Raw genomic sequence first — 14,431 nt, forward strand, 5'->3', positions numbered from 1 at the left:
GGGCGCTGTTTTTTTCCCGAGTCTTCCCAAATTACATCGCGCGTCTAAGTCTACATCTGTTTCTTTCCAGCCATGCTCGTTTTTTTTTCTTTTGGTGAATTATGCTGATCTTGTACACACGAGATGTTGAGTGCCAACTCAGCTCCTGCGTGCCCGGCTAGCTCAGTCGGTAGAGCATTAGATCCTTAATCTCATGGTCGTGGGTGTGGGACCCACGTTGGGCGCTGTTTTTTTCCCGAGTCCTCCCATGTCACATCGCGCGTCGATGTCTACTTCTGTTTCTTCCAAGCCATCCCCGTTTTTTTCTTTTAGCAAACTATGCTGATCTTGTACACACGAGATGTTGTACGCAAAGTCAGATCCTGCGTGCCCGGCAAGCTCAGTCGGTAGGGCATCAGGCGCTTAATCTCGGGGTCGTGGGTTTGAGCCCCACGTTGGGCGCTGTTTTTTTCCAAGTCCTCGCATATTACATCGCGCTTCGTTGTATACACCTGTTTCTTTCCAGCCATCCTCGTTTTTTTTCTTTGGTGAACTATGCTGATCTTGTACACACGAGAAGTTATGTGCCAAATCAGTGCCTGCGTGCAGGCTAGCTGACTCGGTAGAGCATGAGACTCTTATTGTTAGGACTGTGGGTTCGAGCCCCACGTTGGGCGCTGTTTTTTTTCCCGAGTCCTCGCATGTTACAACGCGCGTCGAAGTATACATCTGTTTCTTCCCAGCCATCCTCGTTTTTTTCATTTGGAGAACTATGCTGATGTTGCACGCACGAGATGGTGTGTGCGAAGTCAGTTCTTGCGTGCCCGGCTAGCTGAGTCGGTACAGCATGAGACCCTAAATTTCAGGGTCGTGAGTTCGAGCCCCAAGTGGGGCGCTGTTCTTTTTTCGAGTCCTCGCATGTTACATCGCGCGTTGAAGTATACATCTGTTTCTTCGTAGCCATCCTCGTTTTTTTCCTTTTGGTGAGCTCTGCTGATCATGTACGCACGAGATGTTGTTTGCCAAGTCTGTTCCTGCGTGCCCGGCTAGCTCAGTCGGTTGAGCATTACACTCCTAATGTTATGGTCGTGAGTTCGAGCACCATGTTGGGCGAATGTCTGCATGTTACATCGCGCGTCGAAGTATACATCTATTTCTTCCCAGTTAACCTCGTTTTTTTGGAGAACTATGCTGATCTTGTACACACGAGATGTTGTGTGCCAAGTCAATTCCTGAATGCCCGGCTAGCTCCGTCGGTAGAACATGAGACTCTTCATCCCAGGGTCGTGTGTTGAGCCCCACGTTGGGCGCTGTTTTTTTCCCGAGTTCTCGCATGTTACATCGCGCGTCGAAGTATACATCTGTTTTTTCGAGGCCATCCTCGTTTTTTTTTCTTTTGGAGAAATATGCTGATCTTGTACACACGAGATGATGGGTGCCAAGTCGGTTCCTGCGTGCCCGGCTAGCTCAGTCGGTAGAGCAAGAGACTTTTACTTTTAGGGTCGTGGGTTCGAGCCCCACGTTAAGCGCTGTTTTTTTTCCCGAGTCCTCGCATATTACATTGCGCGTCGAAGTATACACCTGTTTCTTCCCAGCTATCCTCGTTTTTTTTTCTTTTGGGGAACTATACTGATCTTGTAAACACGATATATTGTGTGCCAAGTCAGATCCTGCGTGCCGGGCTAGCTCAGTTGGTAGAGCGTGCGACTCTTAATCTCAGGGTCGTGGACTCGAGTCCCACGTCGGGCGCTGTTTTTTCCCGAGTCCTCTAATGTCACATCGCGCATTGAAGTCTATTTCTGTATCTTCCCAGCCATCCTCTTTTTTTCTTTTTAGTAAGCTATGCTGATCTTGTACACACGAGATGTTGTGTGCCAAGTCAGTTCGTGCTTGCCCGGCTAGCTGAGTCGGTAGAGCATGATACTCTTATTGTTAGGGTCGTGGGTTCGAGCCCCACGTTGGGCGCTGTTTTTTTCCGAGTCCTCGCATGTTACAACGTGCCTCGAAGTATACATGTGTTTCTTCCCAGCCATCCTCGTTTTTTTTGTGAACTATGCTGATTTTTTACTCACGAGATATTGTGTGCCAAGTCAATTCCTGCATGCCCGGCTAGCTCAGTCGTCAGAGCATGAGTCTCTTTATCTCAGGGTCATGGGTTCGAGCCCGACTTTGGGCGCTGTTTTTTTCCCGAGTCCTAGCATATTACATCGCGCGTCGAAGTATACATCTGTTTCTTCCCAGCCATCCTCGTTATTTTTCTTTTGGGGAACTATGCTGATCTTGTAAACACGAGATGTTGTGTGCGAAGTCTGATCCTGCGTGCCGGGCTAGCTCAGTCGGTAGAGCGTGCGACTCTTAATCTCAGGGTCGTGGGGTCGAGTCCCACGTCGGGCACTGTTTTTTCCTGAGTCCTCTAATGTCACAACACGCATCTAAGTCTATTTCTGTTTTTTCCCAGCCAACCTTTTTTTTTCTTTTTGTAAACTATGCTGATCTTGTACACACGAGATGCTGTGTGCCAAGTCAGTTCCTGCGTGCCCGGCTAGCTCAGTCGGTAAAACATGAAACTCTTAATCTCAGGGTCGTGGGTTCGAGCCCCACGTTGGGCGCTGTTTTTTTACGAGTGTTCCCATGTTACATCGCGCATCAAAGTCTACATCAGTTTCTTCCCAGCCATCCTCGTTCTTTCTTTTGGCAAACCATGCTGCTCCTGTACACACGAGATGTTGTGCGCCAAGTTAATTTCTGCATGCCCGGCAAGATTAGTCGGTAGAGCACGATACCTTTAATCTCACGGTCGGGGGTTCGAGCCCCACGTTAGGCGCAGTTTTTTTTTCACGAGTGTTCCGATATTACTACGCGCATTGAAGTCTACATCAGTTTCTTCTTAGCCATCCTCGTTCTTTCTTTTGGTAAACCATGCTGATCTTGTACACACGAGCTGTTGTGGCTTTCGAGCGACACGGTCACGGAATGTTCGGCTCCGACTGAGCGGCTTCAGCGGCCCGAGCGGGCCACGGGAACAGGGTTTTTGTGCCTCGCGCCGACGATTATCAGGTAATTGTGCCCAGTCTACCTGCCGGACGTATCGTTGCGAATGCCGTTTTCATGCATGGAGATCCGAGAGCCCGGCCTTACTGGCCTTACCGTATCGAAGATTACCGGGACACTTCGGCCAAGCTTGGCGCGCTCGCCGACGTTTTGGCGTTGGGGGTGTATTAAATGAACCACGTATAATCGGTGACAATGAGGAGTGCTGACGCTGCTCGGAAGTTGCTCTCAGCCGTCAATGTGAAGGTAAAGGATCGCCCATGCTTTCTTTTTGACCCAAATAACCGCGAGTTTCGTTTGAAGCTTCAATGGTTGCTTCACGGCGTGACCGATGAAGACGTGCGTGTTCCTTTCACTCCCTAAGGGACAGTATTCGAAGTGAAGCGGGAGAAGTGGAGAGCACCGGGCATCACCGAAAAAAGCTCAACGATGTGGTCTGTGGGACTAAAGCTGCACTCCGACGTCAAGGTGGGTGCCATTCCACACCAGCTCAAGATTGCCGGAGATTTGACTCTCCTTGTCGTTCCGGGCCGTGCTTCGTTGTGCCTACGGTGCAAGAGTTGGTCACATACGTCGGGACTCCCGAGTACCCCGCTGCAGTCGTTGTGGCCGCTGCGGCCATGAAGACGACGATTGCGCGAAGACATATACCAGTGTGACCGAACCAGCGCAGGAAAGTGACGCACTGAAGCACCTCATGGACGAAGCAGACTCGGAAGAAACAGCAGGAGTTAGCCTAAAATCTGCTGTGCAAGGTGGGTCGTTATGCCGTCAAGAAGAGGGTGTGTGTGAAGCACCAAGTAAGCCCGAACCTGGGCTGCCGTACGAAGGCGTAGGAGAAAGCCAAGAAAAAGTGGATGCAAGCAGACCCGGCGACACGTTTCCCGGTTTAGCAGACGAGACCCCTCCGAGGCCGAACCGATGATTGGGATTGAAAGCGACAGTGGCACCGTGACGGGAAAGCGCCCCGTGACGCAGGGAAAAAATTGAAGGGCACCACTGCTGCCACGCCGGACGAACAACCTGCCAAAACGACTCCTTCTCGGCGGCCTCTCCTTCGGCCACGGCCAAACATTTCGACGGAGCGCAAGACGGCGGAAACGCCGCCTTCGCCACCTTAAGGACAGTACTGGGACAATTCGTTCCGGGAGGAAGTGCCGTTGTAAGGTAAGCGCCATGCCCCTGGTTTTTTCGCAGCCTTATAATGCTGCAAATAAAAAATTCGATCCGTTTGGCCACTTAAAATGTGCGTGGCCTTGTCTCATGGAGAAAACAATGTCAGTATTATCGACTAGTAAGAGACTTCGACTTTGACATCTTGGCAGACCAAGAGACTAAAGTCCATGGCTACGATGAAACTGGGGGTATGGTGCGCCAATTCTTGCCGCGGTATTCTGCTATGTTATCTTTGCCATAGGGACTTCTTCCGGCTGTGTGTTCTTCGTCCGACTGAGTCTGGGCGTTACAATAGGAGCCTTAACGTCTGGACGTCTGGTCGGCTCGTTGTGTGTGATCTTTTGTTTTCGGGATTGGAATGGCGCGTAATATGCTTGTACGCACTGACTGTCACTGACGAAAGACGCATATTTTTCGAACAACTAAAGCAGTATACCAAATGTAATAGGCTCCTAATCATTATTGGCGATTTTAACTGCGTCCTTTCAGCCAAAAACAAAACTAGCGAACGACATTACAGGGATGCAAGTACGGCTGTCTTAAGCGATACATTAAGAGAACATGGTTTGGAGAATGTGGCTGAATGTCTCGGTGGTGGCCGGACTATGCAGTACACTCACTTAAAGCAGCCAGCCACGCCCGAGTAGATAGGACGTACGTGAGTGTTGAATTGGTACCGCTTTGCAAGGCATACCGTGTTAACGCCGTTTCATTTAGTGACCACTGCCTGGTTAGCTTTGTAGTAGCTAGCACGAAAGAAACGAAAAGGGCCTTCGAGTGGCAACTATGAAAATTGAATTTGAATCTGCTGAGTGATGAAAAATTTATGGAGGAAGTATGACGGAAGTTGAAGAAATTAAAGTTCGCAGTAAAAATACGTTTAGAGGAAAATGGGAGAACTTCAACCAGGTCGTTAAATTGAAGGCTTTGGAGCACTCGAGCGCTATAAGCTGAGAAAAAGAAACAGAAAAAAAGCACATGCGCAGAAACCTGCAAAAATGGCTCCTCGAAGAATGTAGAATGCCCGGCATGTTTATTGAAGATATTCGCGCATTAAAATGTAAAATTGAGCGGTTAGATGTGGAAAGATACCGCGGTGCCATGGTTTGGGCAAGAGCCGAGCGACTGATAATGGCAGAAGTACCTTCAAAAAGGGCGTTGGGCTCAGAAAAGTGGCATGCGCGACGTAATCAGATAACAGAAATACAGCACGAGGCTGAAGTCAGCGATGTCGCAGATGTTATTGAGCGTGCTTTCTTTGAGCACTTCAATAGTTTATTCGCCGCCAGCTCGGTGGATGTCGATCGCTTTAAAAAAGATTTTTTGCCGCTGATGCCAAAGCTTGACAATAACACAAAAGAAATATTGGAGGAACCGATTTCGGAAGAGGAAGGTAACAGTGCTTTTGAAAGTACGCATTCGGGGAAATTGCCTGGCCCTGATGGTCTGACTTCAGCCTTTTATAAGTGTTTCAAGTTAGAAATAAACGCAGTCTTAGCCTACGTTTATAATGAGGCATTCGAGCTGAAAATATTACCCCCGTCCTTTTCATCATCTCACACTGTTCTTATACCAAAATTGGAAGACCCTGTTGCACTGCGCAGAGTATTTTCTTACTGCCCAATCTGCCTCACTAATGGAGATTACAAGATATTCTTGAAAATCTTAGCTAAAAGATTGCAAACAGTCATTACGGCGCTTGTGGGGCCGCATCAGACGTGCGGCATTAAAGGTCGAACTATCCTCAGTAATATACACGCAGCACGGAGCATCCTCGAATGTTGCGACGCTATTGATGCGCGAGTGGCAATGCTGCAAATCGATTTCGAGAAGGCTTTCGACAGGGTGCCTCATGAAATTATGCTGTGCATCCTATATTATGTGAATTTAGGGAAAATAATTAAAGAGGGTGTTGCCATGGCGTACCGAGACCGCTCAACGCGGCTAATCGTTAACAAGGTGCTGGGGAAGTGCATCCCAGTCAAGCGTTCGGTCCGTCAGGGTTGTCCTCTCTCACCACTATTTTGTTTGTACATAAAGTCCTTTTGTTTGAGTGTCATAGAGAATGACTGTGTCCGTGGGTTTAAGCTGCACGAGGTTGAAAACCGGCTGTTTACCTATGCGGATGATATTGCTATTTTTTGCGCGGACTCAGACAGCATAGCAGATGCTGTCGAATGCGTTACTATCTTCTGCGCTGCAAGTGGCAGCACTGTAAACTGGGGAACATGCCTTGGCTTTTGGCATGGTGACTGGGCAGAAACCCGAGACAGTTTTGCCAGCATAAGGTTTGTTACGACACCGGTGAAATACTTGGGTGCCCCTCTCGAATGCTACAAAGACAGCGCTTCGTACTCGAGGAGCCAAGTGGATAACCTGCGGGAAAGAGTGAACAAGTGGAATGGCTGGAATTGGTCTATGTTTTCTAAAGCCACAATGTGCAACATATTCTTAGTGAGTAAAATTTGGTATATCTTACAAGTCTTACATTGTTCAAGGGTAAACATCCAAAAATTTCACCTTGTGTTCGCTGTCTTCGTGTGGGAATCGTCTTAGGAAAGAACGAGTCGAACCAATTTATTCCTTCGAGTGCGAAATGGAGGACTAGGCTTGTCGCATTTGTTTTTAAGACAGGTAGTCAATTGATTTCGTTTCTTTAGAGACGTCGACAACCCATTCCTTCGCACTGTCTGTCAACTTCGCCTGGGGCAACACTTGTCTGACATGGTTGTATCAACCTGCAGCGTACCTGGCGGCGTTTATGGCTTTCTTCGCGAAGTCTTACTTTCTTGTAGGTTTCTGTCAGTGCGGTTTTTTCACTTGAATAATTGAGTCAAGTCCGACGTAAAAAGTTGTACGAGGACCTATGTGATGTGTTTTTACTAGTGCCTTTGTATCGGTCCCTTCACAATGTATGCCATGGCCACACTGTACTAAATCGCATCAAGGCGATGAAAATGCCGCCAGGTGCTAAGAATTTCTTTTTTAAATTACATACCGGTACGCTTACCGTCAAAACCTGGATGGCTGCAAAGGGGTTTTACGTTCCTTGGGCACGCATTGCATAATATGCAAAAAGGAGGAGACAATTGAGCATGTATTGTTAAGGGTCGGAAGGAAGGACGCTGGAGGATACGAAAACAGAACAGGGTTTATGTCACTACTTACACATATTTACAGATAAGAAAGGTTAGGGGTTTCACAACCCACGAGCGTGGTGGTTGAACGTTACATTGTTCAGAGCGACTTCCAGCACTCTGCGACGTCGTTTTTAAGCCCTGTTAGGCTTCTCCTCTCCGAGTGGAACACCAATCACACACACACAGGTGAGGGAACGAGCATGCACGGTCCACGTGAACACTGCACTGCAAGGTGGTGCCAGCAGGGCTCTTCCTCGTCATGTGTGTGCCGCTAGTCGAGAGTTCCCACGATCCTGGCAGCATACTTCAAAGGGTCCGCCGATTTGTTCGCTTCATTAGCGGGGTGATTTGCGGTGGCCGCCGCGTTCTCTTCCAGGAAGTTGCTGTCTTTGTTGGCCTCTCTCGAACGATTAACGGCATCTTGGCGACACGACGTCTCGTCTTCCGGCTAGCACGTACAATGCCTGACGAGCATAGGGAGTCGGCCGGTCGGCTTGGTGATTGGGGATTAAAAGGGAGCGCCGCTCTCCTGTCAGCTCTGGCCCTGGTCACAACAGCTTCCCAAACGCCAGATGAATCACCCAGGTTTTCAGGCACGCTGCTGCTTGAAGGGATGACAAAAGGGTCCGCATTTGAAGGACGGGAACTCGCCTTTGCTTGCTGCTTGGTCTGGATAATTGCTCAAATCCTCGACAGCGACTGTCAGACTGAGCGAAAGGATTGAGAGCCGCCCCAGTGGTTCGGTTTACGCACAAAGGCGTCTGCCCAGACGAATTTCCAGGCCAAACTTAACAGTATTCCTTGACTGCTAGGATGCTGTCTTTCTTTGGGACGTGCTCCAGCGCACGATCAAAAAAGATTTCCCCCTTGATGCACATGGTATCCGCTATTTGCACATACAAAGTGACCATGGTACCCTTAAATTATGACAATGCTTATGGCTCTTCATGCACTTGGATATCCAGCATGGCAGCCATGCACTTTGATGTAGATGCACGAGCGCCCACCCAGTACTTCAAAGAATATATAAGAAATTTTGTGGATGAACAAAAGTTGCAGGAATTCACCCCAGAGTGGTTGCCGTGCGTCGAATTACTATTGACGATAAAAACATTTTAACAGATGCGTGGCAACGTCATTTGAGCCACGGTTTTTACAATGTTTTGGATTGTGTTGTGTAATTATGTGTTAATATGTGTACTGTTTACGTGAGCCGATGACAGGCAATAAAGAAAAAAAAAGCCCGGTTAGCTCAGTCGGTAGAGCGTGAGACTCCTAATCTCAAGGTCGTGGGTTCGAGTCCCACGTTGGGCGCTGTTTTTTCCCCAGTCTTCCCATGTTACATCGCGCGTCGAAGTATACGTCTGTTTCTTTCCAGCCATCCTCATTTTTTTTTTCTTTTGGTGAACTATGCTTATCTTGTACACGCGAGATGTTGTGCGCCACGACAGTTCTTTCCTGCCCGGCTAGCTCAGTCGGTAGAGCATGAGACTCTTAATCTCAGGGTCGTGGGTTTAAGCCCCATATTGGGCGCTGTTTTTTCCCGAGTCTCCCCATGTTACATTGCGCGTCGAAGTATACGTCTGTTTCTTCCTAGCTATCTTCTTTGTTTTGTTTTGGTGAACTACGCTGATCTTGTACACACGTCATGTGCGCCAAGGCAGTACCTGCGTGCCCGGCTAGCTCAGTCAGTAGAGCATGAGACTCTCAGGGTCGTTGGTTCGAGCCCCACGTTGGGCGGTGTTTTTCCCTAGTATTCCCATGTTACAGCGCGCGTCGAAGTATTTGTCATTTTTTTCCAGCCATCCTCGTTTTTTTTCTTTTGGTTAACTATGCTGATCTTGTACACACGAGACGTTCTGCGCCAGGTAGGTTACTGCGTGCCCGGCTAGCTCAGTCGGTAGAGCATGAGACTCTTAACCTCAGGGTCGTGGGTTCAAGCCCCACGTTGGGCACTGTTGTTTCCCGAGTCTTCCCATGTTACATCACGCGTCGAAGTATACGTCTGTTTCTTCCGAGCCATCCTCTTTCTTTTTCTTTTGGTGACCTATGCTGATCTTGTACAAACGTGATGATTTGCGCCAAGCCAGTTTCTGCGTACCCGACTAGCTCAGTCGGTAGAGCATGAGACTCTTAATTTTGTGGTTGTGGGTTCGAGCACCACGTTGGGCACTGTTTTTTTCAGAGTCTTGCCATGTTACATCGCGCGTCAAAGTATACGTCTGTTTCTTCCCAGCCATCCTCGTTTTTTTTTTCTTTTAGTGAACTATACTTATCTTGTACACACGAGATGTGCGCCACGACAGTTCTTTCGTGCATGGCTAGCTCAGTCGGTAGAGCATGAAACTCTTATTCTCAGGGTCGTGGGTTTTAGCCCCATATTGGGTGCTGTTTTTTCCCGAGCCTTCCTATGTTACAACGCGCGTCGAAGTATACGTTTGTTTCTTCCCAGCAATCCTCGTTGAGCCTTGTTGAGCGTTCTTTTGGTGAACTATGCTGATCTTGTACACACGAGATGTTGTGTGCCAAGTCAGTTCCGGCGTGCCTGGCTAGCTCAGTCGGTGGAGCATGTGACTCTTAAACTCAAAGTCGTGGGTTCGAGCTCCACGTTGGGCGCTGTTTTTTTCTCGAGTCTTCCTATGTTACATCGCGCGTCGAAGTATACGTCATTTTCTTCCCATCCATCCTCGTTTTTTTCTTTTGGTGAACTATGCTGATCTTGTACACATGAGATGCTGTGTGCCAAGTCCCTGCGTACCCGGCTAGCTCAGTCATTCTTCTTCCGGCAGCGCAAGCGAACGGTCGTAAATTCATGAGCTCCGACCGCGGAAAGAAGAATGATGGTGCGGATGATAAGGGCAACGAGATCGTGCTACCTACGTTGCCCACCGGCCATGTTGTACTGAACACATTGTTTTTGCATGGCGACGTGTGTGAAAGGCCCTACAGAGTCGAGGATTTGCGGGACACCCGCGCATCAGTTGGCGTGCTTCCTGACGTCGTGGCGTTAGGCGCATACCAAATTAACCACGTCTGGGCGGTGACCTTGAACGCCAGTGAAGCCACCAAGAAACTGGCTGCGCTTAAGGAACTGAAAGTGAAAGGCCGCCGGTGTATCATCTTGGATCCAGAAGACCAGCAAGTAAAGCTTCGCCTCCACTGGATGCTTCACGGCGTCCTGGACGAAGATATTCGCACGGTTTTTGCGGCCTTTGGCAACGTCACCGAGGTGACTCGAGAGCGTTGACGGGTCCACGGTATGAAGGAGAAGGGCTCAACCACAAGAACCGTCCTGCTGAAGTTGAAGCCCAGATACAAAGTGGAAGACCTTCCCCACCAAGTCCGAGTTGCAGGGGAGTTGGCCCTCGTTGTGGTGCCCGGACGAGCTATGCAGTGCATACGATGTCATGGCACGGGACACGTCCACCGATACTGCAAGGTGCCCCGGTGCTCCAAGTGCCGCCGTAATGGGCATGTGGACGAGGACTGCGTACGCACCTAGCGTCGGCGACAGGACAGTGCAAGGCGGACTACCGGGAGGAAATGATGGATGTCGTCGAAGCAGCGGAGGCGGCTCGGGGCACCGACGAGGCCACAAAGCAGGCCGGACCTCGAGACTCGTTCGCGCCTTTCTGCGGTGAAGCCCCGAAAAGGAACACCCCGGCGGACCAAGAAGCGCAAGGCGACTGGACAAGGTCTGTCAACCAGCCGGTGGCACAGGCTCTGCCTGCGCCTTTGACAGTCGACACCGGCAAGGGTCACACACTAACCCTCCCAGTAGTGGCGGGCCACACATTCATGTCATTCGTTGTGACGGTGAAAGCCCCCGAAAACTCCCCAGCACCCTAAGTCGGCGAGCGCAAGGATGCCAACGAGCTACCCCTTGAGAAGAGTGGCGTTCAAGCACCGACCAACGTCGCCGCGGCTCCCAAATGCCCCCAACCCCCAGTAGCAATGACAGTATTGAAACGGCCACGCCTGGGCTCGAGGAACCACCAGCAAAGACTTTGCAAGGACGGTGGCCGCATATTCGACCGCGTCCCAACATTCCGGCTGATAAGCGCGGCGGCGACGTCGAGCCAGTCGGGCAGTCAACAGCTTCGCCGGACGGCACCGCCGGCGAGGGTACGGTCTAGCCATAGGCTAGACGCGAATGGTGAGCACAATGCTGCCAGTTGCCTTTCTTATCTTCAAAATTGCGCCTGCTTTCCGTTGAACCTCACCACTCAACGTCAGAAGACTGGCAGGCAAACGAAAACAAAGCCAGCTTTACCGTCTCGTAATGGAGCACGACATTGACGTGTTAGCGGTACAGGAAACGAAAGTTGATGGCGATGCAGAGATGGGCAGCATGGTGCAACTGTTTGTGTCAAGGTTTTTTAATGTAGTTAGCCACGCGGTTGGCACATCGGCTGGCTGCGTACTTTTTGTTAAAAAGTTGCCTGGGCTTGAAGTGAACGCCCATTTTTCGTGTGAAGCAGGTCGATGTGCTGTTCTTGACTTAGCTCTGAATAACACCGAGTGGCGGGTTGTGTGCGTGTACGCGCCCAACAGGGTTGAAGAAAGGGCACAGTTTTTTCTCGGCCTTGAGCAACACCTCTGTGTGGGAAAGAAATTACAAATGCTGGGCGATTTTAATTGCCTCCTGAGTGCACACCACAAAACAAGCAGTCGGGGTTACAGAGATAGAAGTACCAACATCTTGACTAATGTAACGAGGTTTATTGGGCGAACCAAACGGGCAGGTGAGAGATTCGAGAAAGCCACAGGACGAGGAAGATGGAGGAGCTCGAGCGCCGATCTCGTGGTGCCTTACTCTGCGATGATGCTTGCTGTTCCCTTTTGTTGTCATCATTCCTTCATTATAATTGGCCCCGTCGAGAAAGATCAAGCCATCCTGGCGATCTAATAGGTGGGAACGAGCGGGTCGAAGTACGGCTTCAAGCGGTCCACGTGAACAATATCGTGTCCACGCCGACGATGGTCACCGGTTGGCGTAGGCGGTTCAATGGCGGAATTGACGGGCGATGTGCGCTCAACCACGCGGTATGGACCATGGTAATTTGAAAGTAGCTTGGTAGACAAACCAGGTTCACAGGGTTGTACATACCGCCATACAAGGGCTCCAGGGGCAAACTTCGCGGCAGGAGGGTGGTCGTCATCGCGGGCCTTTTTCTGGCGTTGCTAGTCAGCCGTAGTTAACTGCTTCGCTAGTTGGCAGCATTCTTCGGCGTGACGGGCGGCTTCAGACACGGTCGTGCACTCAGATACATCTGGTGCGTATGGCAGCAAAGTGTCAATTGTGTACGATGGTTGACATCCGTATAGAAGGTAGAATTGAGAAAAGCTGGTGGTGACTTGGGTAGCGGTGTTGTACGCGTAGGTCGCAAACGAAAGAACCAGGTCCCAGTTCGTTTGGTCAGATGCCACATGCGTCGCGAGCAAGTCACCCAGGGTCCAATTAAACCGCTCAGTCAGGCCATTCGTCTGAGGGTGATAAGCAGTACTCATCCGGTGTACAATATGGCCCTGACGGAGAAGTGCTTGGATTGCGTCAGATAGAAATACATGGCCATGGTCACTGAGGAGCTCGCGAGGAGGGCCGTGACGCAACAAAAACCGATGGAGGATGAAAGATGCGACGTCCTGAGCGGTCGCCGTAGGAAGAGCAGCGGTTTTGGCGTACCGTGTCAGGTGATCTACACCAACGATAGCCCACCGGTTACCTGCTGTGGTCAATGGCAGTGTTCCATAAAGGTCGATTCCGACGCGATCGAATGGGGGCTCAGGGCACGCAAGCAGCTGTAGTGGAGCTGCTCCTGCATTCGGTGGCTATTTTCGTCGCTTACACTCGTGGCAGCCGCGAATAAACTGTCGAACAAAAGTAAGCATCCCACGCCAGTAGTACCGCTTCCTTAAACGTTTGTAGGTCTTGAAGACACCGGCGCGAGCGCATTGCGGGTCAGACTGAAATGATGCACAGATTATAGAGCGCAGCTTTCGGGGAATAACGAGCAGCCACTTCCTGCCGTCTGGTGAGTAATGTCGCCGGTACAAGAGGCCACCTCGAATGGTGAAGTGCGAAGCCTGGCGTCGCATTGCTCGAGTGATGGGAAGTGTCGGTACCCCAGATAAGACGTCCAGAAGCGAAGTTATCCATGGATCATTGAGCTGTGTAGAGGTCATTGTGTCGATGTCAAGAGCGGACAGCGCGTGTTTCATAGAAGATATTGCCACAAGGCAGTAGTGGGATTGGGGCATAAAGCAGTAGAGGGTCCCAGACTGAAAGAAAAGACTACGAAGTGGATAGAGACTGGTTCCAGCCCGCCAGTGCGCCAGGCATTGTCATCACGTGTAATCGTTGTAAATATCTGTAAATATACGTTTTCTTGTAAGATTATTGGTGGAGGTGCGGGGTACGCCTACCTCTGGCTTTTCCGGCAAACCAACACGGAACTTCGGAGTGGTCGCCACCTTCATTTTCCTGCAATGGCTCAACAGGCCCACCCACAAGAGCAACAGCAGCCGCAGCTGCAGCAGCAGCAGCACCAGCACCAGCACCAGCAGCACCAGCACCAGCAGCACCAGCACCAGCACCAGCAGCAGCAGCACCAGCTGCCTCCTCTGATTCTCCTGCCTCCACGAGACCCCGGAACCTTCTCGGGCACAGGCAAGGACAAGGTGAATGTTGAAGATTGGGTCGCTTTGTACGAGCGCGTGAGCGAATACTATAGGTGGGACCCTACATTGATGCTGGCCAACGTTGTATTTTACTTGCGGGATACGGCGCTCACCTGGTATGAGACGCATGAGTCGGAGTTGACCAGCTGGGACGTTTGCAAATTGAAGCTTCTCGAGTTATTCAGCAGGCCATTTGGGCGACAGCAGGCCGCGAGGAAAGACCGGGAATGTCGCGTGCAGACATCGACGGAATCGTATGTATCTTACATACAGGACGTATTGGGCCTCTGTCGAAAGGTGGACGAGAACATGAGCGAAACTGACAAAATCGCTCACATATTGAAGGAAATTGCCGATGACGCCTTCAATTTGTGGATCGTTAAAGATTGCGCCACCGTCGACGT

The 14,431-nt window shown here is 50.4% G+C and overlaps 8 non-coding genes across 8 annotated transcripts; all 8 read left to right on the forward strand.

Annotated features, from left to right (window-relative positions):
• Positions 1-1,655: 1,655 nt before the first annotated feature.
• On the forward strand, positions 1,656-1,728 carry TRNAK-CUU (transfer RNA lysine (anticodon CUU)). The gene has a single exon. It is a non-coding gene; the product is annotated as a tRNA-Lys (tRNA).
• A 143-nt stretch (positions 1,729-1,871) lies between these two features.
• TRNAK-CUU (transfer RNA lysine (anticodon CUU)) lies at positions 1,872-1,944 on the forward strand. Its single transcript has one exon. It is a non-coding gene; the product is annotated as a tRNA-Lys (tRNA).
• Positions 1,945-2,300: 356 nt separating this feature from the next.
• TRNAK-CUU (transfer RNA lysine (anticodon CUU)) lies at positions 2,301-2,373 on the forward strand. Its single transcript has one exon. It is a non-coding gene; the product is annotated as a tRNA-Lys (tRNA).
• Positions 2,374-2,515: 142 nt separating this feature from the next.
• TRNAK-CUU (transfer RNA lysine (anticodon CUU)) lies at positions 2,516-2,588 on the forward strand. Its single transcript has one exon. It is a non-coding gene; the product is annotated as a tRNA-Lys (tRNA).
• Positions 2,589-8,587: 5,999 nt separating this feature from the next.
• On the forward strand, positions 8,588-8,660 carry TRNAR-CCU (transfer RNA arginine (anticodon CCU)). The gene has a single exon. It is a non-coding gene; the product is annotated as a tRNA-Arg (tRNA).
• A 146-nt stretch (positions 8,661-8,806) lies between these two features.
• Positions 8,807-8,879, forward strand: TRNAK-CUU (transfer RNA lysine (anticodon CUU)). The gene has a single exon. It is a non-coding gene; the product is annotated as a tRNA-Lys (tRNA).
• Positions 8,880-9,228: 349 nt separating this feature from the next.
• On the forward strand, positions 9,229-9,301 carry TRNAK-CUU (transfer RNA lysine (anticodon CUU)). The gene has a single exon. It is a non-coding gene; the product is annotated as a tRNA-Lys (tRNA).
• A 144-nt stretch (positions 9,302-9,445) lies between these two features.
• TRNAK-CUU (transfer RNA lysine (anticodon CUU)) lies at positions 9,446-9,518 on the forward strand. The gene has a single exon. It is a non-coding gene; the product is annotated as a tRNA-Lys (tRNA).
• Positions 9,519-14,431: the final 4,913 nt, after the last annotated feature.

This window comes from Rhipicephalus microplus, chromosome 3, assembly GCF_043290135.1.
Source record: "Rhipicephalus microplus isolate Deutch F79 chromosome 3, USDA_Rmic, whole genome shotgun sequence".
In the NCBI taxonomy this organism is placed as follows: domain Eukaryota; kingdom Metazoa; phylum Arthropoda; class Arachnida; order Ixodida; family Ixodidae; genus Rhipicephalus; species Rhipicephalus microplus.